A 12,500-nucleotide genomic window follows, 5' to 3' on the forward strand; every position below is an offset into this window, starting at 1 on the left:
GCGGGTCGTGTGTGATGTATGCAGGTGTGTGTAGATTGTGTGACATTTGCATTGTGATAAAGCAAATTACTCTAAATGACCATGAATTCATAACAGGGATGAAAAGTGTGGTTCATGCACATCACTAACTCCACACACACACACACACACACACACACACACACACACACACACACACACACACACACACACACACACACACACACACACACATACACACACACACACACACACACACACACACACACACACACACACACACACAGCAGTATCATTTAATATACGCTTCTCGAACACACACTCGCATAATTATAAATCACAATGGCAGTTAAGTATCTAACATGAAGTAAATTCGTCAAAATAAATAAAAGGAAGCCAAGCATATAATCAAACCTTAACAAATAGAATCCTCCCACGGTCATTACACTCAAGGACTCACATTTTCAATCCTCACGTCGCTCCTCCCCATTTATTTTCTGTTAAAACTCACCTGTCATTTTTCTCTCCCTTTCCTGCAGGTGTCCCGATGCGTCTCTCTCTCTCTCTCTCTCTCTCTCTCTCTCTCTGAAAAGTTTATTAGTTTAAAAACCTGTATTATCCATACGAGATTTATTATTATAACTAACTATTATTACATCAACAACTACAACTACAACTACTACTACTACTACTACTACTACTACTACTACTACTACTAATAATAATAATAATAATAATAATAATAATAATAATAATAATAATAATAATATTACTATTACTACTACTACTACTACTACTATTATTATTATTATTATTATTATTATTATTATTATTATTATCATTATTATTGAAAGTAGTAGCAGTAGTAGTAGTAGTAGTAGTAGTAGTAGTAGTAGTAGTAGTAGTAGTAGTGCTAATAGTAGTAGTAGTAGTAGTAATAGTAGTAGTAGTAGTAGTAGTAGCAAGAGTAATACTAAAAGTAGAAGTAATAGTAGTAGTAATACTAACAGCAACAGCACCAGTAGTAGTAGCAGTATTAGTATTAGTATTAGTAGTAGTAGTAGTAGTAGTAATAATAGTAGTAGTACTAGCAGAAGTAGTAGTAGTAGTAGTAGCAGTAGTAGTACTAGCAGAAGTAGTAGTAGTATGAACAATAGTTGTAGTACTAGCAGTAGTAGTAGTAGTAGTAGTAGTAGTAGTAGTAGTAGTAGTAGTAGTAATAGTAGTAACATTAATGATAATAATAATGATAAAAGTAATAATAATAATCATAATAATTATTATTATTATTATTATTATTATTATTATTATTATTATTATTATTATTATTATTATTATTATATAATAATAATAATAATAATAATAATAATAATAATAATAATAATAATAATAATAAAAGGTGGTTTGTGATTGGCTGTTGCAATGCAGCGCAAGTTTCCTATTGGTCTCGCCCGATCACAGTTGCCAGCGAGGGACCACCTCCCGAGCCCCAACACCCTATCCGTGGTGCACGTGCTTCCCTGCCTGTGAACCCTAAAGACGGTGCTCTGCAAGGCGGCAACACTGTGTGCATTGCTTCACAACTCCAAACTCTCCAGTGTGAAGCATTTTCCAAGCACCTCAGGTATCCTAAATACTAGTGTACCCTAGTGGGACATTCAGTCTGTCAGATGACAGGAGACAGGATGGATGGTAGACGCTCCTTCAGCACATACATGCGTGGGGAGTGTGTCGTGGAGAATGGCGACATTCTCCGCGGCCCCCCACGCACTGTCAAAGTATCGGTGGGAGATCCCGACGCGAAATCTTTCTTCTGCTGTTGCTGGCCACGAGGGCCTCGCTTCACTAAGGTAGCCAAATTCTTTTTCAAACCGCACAAAGAAGAACCCAGTCTCCAGAAGTACACGTCTCTGGAGACTGTGATGTACATGGACGGCATGGTTTTCCGCGAATACTGGACGCCAGGCAAGACGGCCGTCAAGGTCTCCATCAAGCAGCGGCGCGGAAAGAAGGTTGTCCTCTTTGGCCGCCTGGCAACCTTCCTTCAAGAGATGGAGAACCGAAATTCAGAAAAGTTCGTTCTTTATGTCACGGAAACCAGCTTCAAAATTGTTCAAAAGGACCAAGCGGCTTCAGGCGGCGACGAGACCGATGCCGCTGAGAAACAGAAAAATAAGCCGTTACAAGAGAACGATAAGTACGAGTGCGCTAAACGCGGGGATGACGAAAACCAAGTAAAGATCGACTACGCGACTTCCTTGTTCAACAGTTTTAAGAAGAAAGATAAACCCGTTAACATCATAACAACTCCAGAAATTGTAAAGTTGCCGCCAGTAATCCCCATGCAAACCAAGAACGTGCGGTCATTCAACAAAGACGCTCCTGCTGCACGCCAACAGCAGCGCAGCGCACCTCGTACCGTCCGTCGCGATAAGCAGGCGTCTATGAAGCCTAAAGAAACAAACAAAGAAAAACAGATCGTTCAGGTTCAGGAAATACACAAGAAAGACATTCCATTCGAGAAAAAGAATAATGCTGATGAAAATACCACTGATAAGAAAGTCAAAGAAGATACAGAGGAACAAAACCATACAGAGATGAAGAAAGAATCAGGAACAATGAGTGAAGTACAGCTAGTTCACGAAAAACATAATGAAAACGCGGAAAGTGTCCAAAAGAATCCAGCAGAAGAGAAGAGCGCAGTTTGGGAAGAATATGATAAAAATGAGTCTGAAGAGACTGAAGGAGACACCGAAGATGTGGAAAGCGTCCCTACAAAAACAGAGAAGACAGATGAGGAAGAGAAAGAAGATACTGAGAAACAAAAAGTTACCGAGAAGGAAATGAAACCAGCAAAAATTAGTGAAATGCAGCTAGTTCAGGAAAAAGACGATGAATATCATGAAGGCGAGGAAGCTAATACTCTTGAAGGAAAGGAGACTAGTGTTTCGGAAGACTATGATGCGCATGACACTGGAAAGAAGGAAGTGGTTGTTGAAGATGTGAAAAGTACCTCTCCTGAGAAGGACATTGCAGATAAGGAAATTAAAGAGGGACAGAATTTTGAGAAGGAAGCTGAGAAACAAGACGTTATTGAGAAAGTTAACCTTCCCTCTATAACCAAACTTTTGTCTTTAACCAAAGTCATCGTGAAGAACAGTACAAGGAGAGAGAAGATACGGAAAGCAGTGCTTTTAAGAAAGAAGAGAGAGAGTGTGTCGCTTGGCAATGTGAAGACAACATCACCGGTGGAAAAAATGACGACGCGGAAGAATATAGGGAAGGATCAACATTTGAAAAAGAAGGTAATGACTTGCCGCCACAAGAACACCGCGATGGCCAATGTAAGCAGCAAGTGGAGGTGGTGGAAGGCCTCCCCACCAACACCGGTGAAGAACATGACGGCGAGAATGAAGGTAAAGAAGGAACTGGAGTTAAGAAAGAAGACGTTCTCGTGTAGCCATTACCGTTATGTCCGCCAGCTGAAAAGAAACAATCAAATGTCAGGAGAGAAGAAAAAGCGCTACAACAAAATAAATCTGAAATCCGTCCGCTGTAAGATCGACACCCATTACAGCCTACCTACTGATTATAAACCTGATCTGGATTTGAAGTTACTGGAATCACAGCCGCCACCCTCAGGCCCCGCGCGAGTGAAATGGGCCCGAGAGGTGGCTGCCCTTAAGGCTCGGCTGCGTTCACAGAAACAGAAGAAAGGGCGGACTAGTGCGCAGAGCCTCCATCACGGGTCGCAAGCCGCTAAACACTGAGTCACTCGCACTGAGGACCATCCTAGTCAGTGCAACCGAGAAAATTGGAAAAAAAAAAGTACAAAAAGTAAGCTTTCTAACTATGGATTAAGAAGCCTAAGCACTGAGTCTTTACTGAGGAACATGCTTGTCAATCGAAACCCGAAATTAGACCAAAAAGAAAAGTTTTTCATCCATTAATTAAGGAGCAAGAACACTAAGTGATTCCACTGAGGAACAAGGTGGTGAGTGAAATCCAGAAATTAATGACAAAAAAAATAAAGCGCTTAAAATTTGCAAAGAAAAAAATAAATATTAATCTATCTGTTATTAACGAAACAACTGAGTGATTCTTCAGCGAGGAACAAGAACATTCGTGACACTAAATGAAAAATAATGACGTAAAAGAAATTAAAAGATAAAAAAGATAAAGTAAAAAAAAAGTAACAAGAAAGTCTTTGCTCTCATAACCTATGAAGTATATTAATCGACTGTCAATCCGCGGTTGAAACCAGAAATTAATAGAAAAAAAAGTAATTAAAGTATCTTCATTAAATAAGATGCCTAAATATTTTGAGTGAGAGCAAATCAGAAAACGATGACAAAATATAAAGATACAAATCCACCAAAGAAATCTTTACACAAGTTATTTTAGAATGCTACGATTTGAATGTTAACTTGCTGAGGATCAAGATTGTGAAAACCAAAACAACGACAAAAAACAAAGAAAAGAAAAATTCTATCCAGTATTGGTGAAACAGCCATTGATAGTGGGAGGAAAACTGGTGAAATACGGCTATTAACAGTGAGAGGAAACAAGAGAACAATGGCACAAATAAAAACAAGGAAAAAATAGAAAAAAAAATCTTAACGAGGAAACAAATTAATTAAGTGACTCTCCACTGAGAAAAAAAGAAGTAAGGAAAAATAATAATAAAAAAGATTAAAAAACAGACAAAATACTGTACCGTAACTTAAGAAGTCTGACTTAATTATTAGTCCACTGAGAAAGAAGACTGCGTTTGGAAAACGGAAAACATTGAAAAAAAAGGAAAAAAAATAGTATCTTTTAATGATGTAATCACGTGACTCACCACCGAAAAACTAGATTCTGAGAGGAAGCCACAAAATTATGAGAAAAAGAAAAAAAAAATCATAATGGGAAAAGTAAAAAAAAATGACAAGATAAAAAAAAATGTGAAAAAAGAAAATGAAACAAAAATGACCTAAAATAAAAAAAAAAGTTTACAAAATTATGGAAATAATGTTGAAGTAAAGAAGGCAGAATATTATGGCAAGTAATTAAAAATATAAGAAAGCCAAAAAATGGTGACCAGAAACAGAAAATAATACCGAAAAAGTAAAAAAAAATAATAATAATGAGGAAAAGGAAGATAAGTAAAAAAAATCCAGAAAATAACAAAAGTAATAAAAATAAAAATAATGAAAAAATAGTGAGAAAAAAATATAAAAAAGAAAGAAAGAAAGACATCAAAGTAAAAAAAAAAGCCATAAAATAATGATAAAAAAATAAGTCAGAAAATATTGAGAAAACAATTTTGAAAAAAGCCAGAAAGTTGTGAAAAAAAAATAAAAGCAGAAAATGATGACAAGAAACCATTGACTAAAATAAAAAAAAAAAGCTGAAAATAATGAAAAAAAATAGTAAGGATAATTAAAAACTCTAAAATAATGATGAAAAGTAAAAAAAAAATAATAAAACAAAAAAGTAAAAAAATAACAGAAAACAAAAAAAAATGAAAAAAAGTAAAAATAATAATGAAAAAAGTATAAAAAAAATTATAATAATGAAAAAAGGTTAAAAAAATAATAATGAAAAGTAAAAAAATAATAATAATGAAAAAAGTAAAAAAAATAATAATGAAAAACTAAGAGAAAATGATAAAAAAATAATGAAGAAAAGTAAAAAAAAGAAAATAATAAAAAAAATAATAATAAAAAAGTAAAAAAAATAATGAAAATAGTAAAAAAAGAAAATAATAAAAAATAACAATGAAAAAAAGTAAAAAATAATAATAATGACAAAAAATGAAAATAATAGCAAAAAAGTAAAATAAACCAAAAAGTAATGACAAAACATCAATAAAAAATGACAAAAGTGGAAATCCAGAAAATAATTAGAACAAAAAAAATAAATGACAAAAATGAAAAAAAAGATAAATAATGACAAAAAAGTTAAAAAAAATAAAATTTTGACAAGAAAGGAAACTAAACAAAATAGCGACAAAAAGTGAAAAATAGCGACAAAAATAGAAAAAACCCACAAGATAATGACAAAAAAGTAAAAAAGTGAAAATAATTACAAAAACTAAAAACTCAGAACAGAATGACTAAAAAATAAAAAGGCAGAAAATGACAAAAAAAAAAAAGTAAAAAAGCTTAAAATATTGATAAAGTAAAAAAATATGACAAAAATATAAAAAAATGACGAAAGGGACAAAAAGTGACAAAAGTGATGAGTGAAAATGGAAGAAAATAATGACAAAAAATGTAAAAAATATTCCACAAAAAAATGAGAAAGTGAAGACAAAATAATAACAAACATGAGAAAAGTAAAAAAAAAAAGAAATAATTATAATAAAATAAGAAAGATAAGCAGAAGAGTAAGAAAAAAAAAAACATAAAAGAATTACAAAAGATTAAAATAATGAAAATAAAATAGTAAAAAAAAAGCAAATTGTAAGTATAAGAAGAAAAAGTAATAAAAAGTAAAGAGCCAGAAAATTGTGACAAAAAAGAAAAAAAAAAGAAAAAAAGAATTACAAAAAAGAGAAAATATAAGAAAAATAGTAACAAAAAACATAAAACAACTACAAAACACTAAAATAATGAATATGAATAAGAAGTAAAAAAAAATGAAAATTTCTATAACAAATAATTAAAAATCTAGAAAATAGTGACAAAGAAAAGTATAAAAGCTAGGAAATAATGACAAAAAAAATAAAGCCAAAAAATGGTAAAAAAGTCAGAAAAAAATATTAAAAGAAAATAGTAATAAATAAAAAATCTTAGTGAATGAAGAAGCATAAAGAAAAAGTAAAAAAAAAGCCAGGAAATGACAAAAAAAATAAGAAAAAAGGAAAAAAGCTGAAAATAATAAAAATTAAAATGGCAAAAAAAAAAATAAAATGAAATAACGAAATATAAATAACAAAATAAAGTCATAACCCAGAAAATAATTATAACGGATAATAAATGATGACAAAAAGGTAGAAAAAAAAACAACGTAATGAAAAAAAAAAAAAACATTGTGCGTAAAATCCAGAAAATGACAAAAAAAGTAAAAAATCTTAAAAAAAAAATGCAAAACTGCATCTCTTAACGAAGAGACAACTGAGAGATACTCCACTCAAAAACTAAATTGAAATGAAATCAGAAAATCAGAAAAAAATGAAAAAATGATGGAAAATAAAAAAAAATTTCATAGATTTCATAAGTTACAAATAGTAACTTATGAAATCTATGAATTGAACACATTGAGGATCAAGTGTGTGAGTGCAACCCACAAAAATAATGATGACAAAAGAAATGTGAAAAAAAGGCAACTTTAGCCACTTATAAACAAGTTGCCTTGTGTATATACATGTGCTGCTACTAAAAAAAAAAAAAAAAAAAACTAACATTTATACAATCTATACCATTAGTAATTTTTTATATGATTGTACTGTAGTGGAAGACAAATATGCTGCCATTTTTTTCTTATTAATAAAGTAAACCAACTAAAAACCATCACTTTCAATATCCTAAGCTTCTGATTAGAGTGAACTGACTATCTAATGGACTTGAATGGACACGGCAATCAGAGAGAGAGAGAGAGAGAGAGAGAGAGAGAGAGAGAGAGGGGGGATAGAGGATGGAGGTGGTCTCGTCTTAATGCCACGACGACGACAACAGCAACAATAACACCAACAACGAAACCAAACCGCTGTTACAAGGGACGCGTCTTATTGCATCTGAACACAAACATTTTGACTCGAAAAACAACACGCGGTTAGTTGCCTTTTTTCTTCGTATTCCGGAGATCATAACTACGCGGGTGAGCACACACACACACACACACACACACACACACACACACTCACACTCACACACACACACACACACACACACACACACACACACGGAAGGGAAAATCCAATTAATATCTTGACAGTCTCTCGTATGTTATTTATCAATTGTAGTTTAGCGTTTGTTACAATACTACTAATAATATTCTGAAGGAGGAAAACTTTCTACCAACCTGAAATGGAAAAAAAATATATACGTAACTTCATCACCACTTAATGTATAAACATGTCAAAAAAGATGAAAGAGTAGGAGCAAATGATTCAGTTCGTTAGAAGAGCCCTGAAAACTATTAGTGCGTGTAAATGTAATTGTAACACGGAAGGGAATAATGTGTAGCTTTCCATTACTCAAATACAGACGATTGTGTGGCAGACATTTTTTTTTTTTTCATATTTGTATACGTAATGAAAACAAGGCTGCCGCTGCGAGAAAAATGTACAGAAAAACAAAAAGGGGGGAAGTAGATCAGAGGAAATTAATGAAGAGGTAATGGTGTACTGGAAATGTAGCAATGGGGAGCGAGGGAAGTGGAGGAAAAGGGAAGAAGAGAAGCCTGCCTGAGGAGGTGAGGTTTGTGAAGAGTTAAGCTGTTCATTAATGAGAGAAGAATGTAGCTCTGTGTTTGCTGTTTTAGGGAAATAATGAACGTAATGATCATAAATGAGGTGCATCATTGTAACAGGAAATGCACTGCTGATTTATTATTATTATTATCATTATTGTTATTATTATTATTATTATTATTATTATTATTATTATTATTATTATTATTATTATCATCATCATCATCATTATCGTCATCATCATCATTATCATCATCATCATTATCTCTAATATGATGATGATAATAAATATAACTCTTTCTTCATTATTATCACCTTTTATGTACATTCTCAGCTTTCTTTGCAATCATTGATACTTATCCACACCCCCAATAGCATTACATTCCCTTCTGTGGTGTCTTTATCACCTCCTGACCCGCCCTACTTCAGTTATACCTTTCCCTTCTCACTTCCCTCTAACACAATATATTTCTCTCCCACAGGTAACTCCTGCCTCCAGCACCACCGCCATATACTCGCCTCGCTCTCTCTTTCTCTCTCCCTGCCGGCCATATTGACACTCAGGTAAGGTAAACCGATACACCTTTTATTGTTTTACTGCAGTGTCGAGAAAAACCAGGTCAGGAGAGGTGCAGGAGAATAGGAAGAGGGCAAGTTTTAATCACTGCATGTCACTATTCGTATCACTGGGTTGTTTTCGTTTTTATCTCTATTTCCTGTGCATTCCTTTTTTTTTTTAGTATGTTTTCTTTTTTTTAATCCGTGTGTTTTATCGATTTTTTCTGTTATGTCTCAGTTTTTTTTTTTAAATCTGTCTCCCTTCTATTCTTTTCATTTTTGGTTTCGTCTTTCTCTTTTATTTTCTATATATCCTTTTTATCCTTTTACTTTTGGTCTGTTTTCTTTGTGTTTTATCTGTTTCCCATCTATTCTATTCTCTTTTTGTCATCGTAGTTTCCCATCTTCTTCATATGCCTTTGTATTTTCCTTACCATTTTCCTTTCAGTGGAAGTAAAGTCAAATATAGCTGTGTCACGTACCACAATATTTTATGGAGGCTGCACGTTCATTTTAGTAAAATGTTAACAGTCACTAAACGAAATTAAGTCCCAAGAGATTTTTTTTTTTTTTTTTTTGCATGGGTGAGTGTCTGTGTGCATATATATATTTTTTTGCTCAATAACTTGACCTGACCTGAGGCATCACGTTCACACTTAATTAAATGAATGGCGCACGATGCAGGTAACGTGATATGACCAGTGCCGGGAATCTGATGGCGCGGAATGTGCTGAGGATAGTGAATGGGGGAGAAGGCATGATGCTACTCATGCTGCGGGTATGACAATCATTACTTTATGTATGTATGTGTGTATGTTATATATATATATATATATATATATATATATATATATATATATATATATATATATATATATATATATATATATATATATATATATATATATATATATATATATATATATATATATATATATATATATATATATATATATATATATATATATGAATGTATTGTTTGTGTACTTATCTGTCTGTCTTTGTTTCTGTCTGCTTGTTTATTTATTATCTGTACTATCTTTCTATCTAACTATCCACTTACCTATGTACTAATTATTTTATCCACATACCAGTCGATCTATATATTGACCATCTATCTATCTATCTATCTATCTATCAATATATTCATCCATCACCCTATCTACCTTTCTACCTACCTACGCACAAATCTTTTTAAGCTGTATATAATCCCTTTAAAAGCCTTTCACAACAGACACAGGCACAACACAGTGTTAGATACACAAAGGTAACGGTGAACTTCTCAGTCTGATATTACACTTGTATATCTACGTGGAAAACTACACAAAAAACTTTAATATTTACACCTTTTAACGCACAACCCTGTGAGTTTCTGCTCTCAGGCTTAAGGGAATGACGCCTCTCTGGACTGGTCTAAATAAAGCCATTGTTGTGTGTGTGTGTGTGTGTGTGTGTGTGTGTGTGTGTGTGTGTGTGTGGTACGTTCCATCGCCAGTGGTTGCCTCCATGCACAGCCAACACAGTTCATTACGTTCTTGCCGCTCCATTTGTCCTGACCAGAAGTAATGATAGTGTTTATTGTGAATATGTTCATTGGCCCACGTACAGCAAGGCTTCTGTGGTCTAGTGGTTCTTCTTCCTCATGATACTCTCTCTCTCTCTCTCTCTCTCTCTCTCTCTCTCTCTCTCTCTCTCTCTCTCTCTCTCTCTCTCTCTCTCGTTCTCGTCGCGTGCCTGGCCACTGACTCTCTCCCCCCTGCAGGAGGGACGGCCAGACCACAATAAGATAGGATGGCTCACCGTTTCCTCTTCCACGAACGCAACATGCAAGTTTTTCGTACATATAATCCTACCGGGTGCTAAATGTTAAAGTAATGGCTGAAAATTACACCAGACGGATTGAGATCATACGGAAGAATCACGCGAGACTTAACTTTAAAAAAAATGAGGAACTTATCGGATAAACGTAAATTAATCGAAAATTTATGTCTATGATTTACAATGGCCGCGCTGGAAGTTGGCTCAACAGCTATACAGTGCTGCAGGTAAAGGCGCAGAACTCACTACTTGAAGGAATCACTTGGCTGATTGCGAATGTATTGTCTCATTTTTTTCTCTAATACATTACGTAGGTTTCTTAAGGTCCCTGTAATGGTGTTAAATATAAAAAAAAGGGGGGTCATTCAACTCAAGAAACAAGAAAGAAAAGATATAATACACACATTTGGCGTGAAAAGAATGGATATGTTAGGCATTGTTATATTTAATTTTATATTGATCAAAGTGCGCGGAACGTTTGGGGTGAGGGTAACGATCGGCGTTTTACGAAAGCGCGGATTGGCATATCAAAAGCGCGGAAAACGTTGCTGATATATTGCTATCAAAAGCGCGTTAGAATATCAAGTCAAAAGCGCGTTTTATCACTCACCTCTAAGTCAGATTGTTTATACGTTCAATAACGATCGTTCACCTGTTGTAGGAAAAATTGTATATTTGTTAATTAAGTATAGGATTGACCTTTTAAGTATATTCTTCTTGCACCTTAGTACAGGCTTGTCCTTGCAGTCCTTTATAAAACTTTAAAAAATTTTATAGAAACTGTATAAAAAATATGTGTCCATAAAACCAGTTTATGTCATAAAACATTCGTCATACACCTTGCAATCCTTTATAAAAACACTTCTCCTCTTCCATAAAAACTCAGTTACACGTTTGTTCTTGCTGTGAATCTGTTTCCCAAGGCCTTCATATAATTGCGTCGATTTATTTGCCCAGAGATAAATTTGTTGTACTGTGTCACGGCATACTCTGTCCTGTCTCGATCAACTTTCCGCATACTTGCTGGTTTACCGACACTCTTGATCTTAACATAAGTAGCAGTCTGGAGCTTTCCTAGTACATCCATGAATACAAATATAGATGGGTGGGATGCATAAAATTGCTCATTGAAATGAGCATGAAAAGATTCGGCAACATTGTTCGTACGCTTTGTATTTGAGGGGATTTCAGCCCACAGCACTGGGGGATATCTTGACTCTGCTGTTACATAATTATCAACCAGATAGTCTGCAAAGCGAATACATCTTTCATCTTGAGGTGCCTCTGTCATTACTTCCTCGACAAAGCAATCTTCTACATCTGTTGGGTCAATGAAATGTAGACCAAATGATAATTTCAGCCACTGGCCTATATCACTGTTGGTGTCCTTGTAATCCTTACTTAGGCTTACTTAGGACGCTTTCCGTCTTTCTCGGTATAATGATTGTGCTATAGATCTTAGATCACCTGATTCTAGCTCATTTTCAGGAAATGTATGCAACTCCGTTCTAATGAGCTTAGATGGCCTTGCCGTCATGTCGTCAGTCGCCTTCCGTTTCACCTGTGCACGTAGTTGTTGTCTTTCAAGTTTTCTTTCTTCTTTTTCATGGTTATGCTCCAAATCAACTGGAACAATGGCAGTCACTGTGTTGTCTGTTCTAAGTCTACCTTTACATTTCTTGTTGGTACATCTCCAAGAAATGCATCCGTCCACCAATGTACTGTCCACTCTGTATTTATATCC

General features: G+C 34.1%; 1 protein-coding gene across 4 annotated transcripts in view; it reads left to right on the forward strand.

Annotated features, from left to right (window-relative positions):
• LOC135112003 (uncharacterized) overlaps nt 1–12,500 on the forward strand; it is a 123,478-nt gene that overhangs the window by 39,743 nt on the left and 71,235 nt on the right. For all 4 annotated transcript variants that reach the window (XM_064025815.1, XM_064025825.1, XM_064025794.1 and 1 more), the window contains exon 2: nt 8,863–8,944. The gene's annotated coding sequence lies outside the window, so the exon portion shown is untranslated. The remainder of the gene's footprint in view (nt 1–8,862; nt 8,945–12,500) is intronic.

The sequence above is a fragment of the Scylla paramamosain genome, chromosome 2, assembly GCF_035594125.1.
Source record: "Scylla paramamosain isolate STU-SP2022 chromosome 2, ASM3559412v1, whole genome shotgun sequence".
NCBI lineage: Eukaryota > Metazoa > Arthropoda > Malacostraca > Decapoda > Portunidae > Scylla > Scylla paramamosain.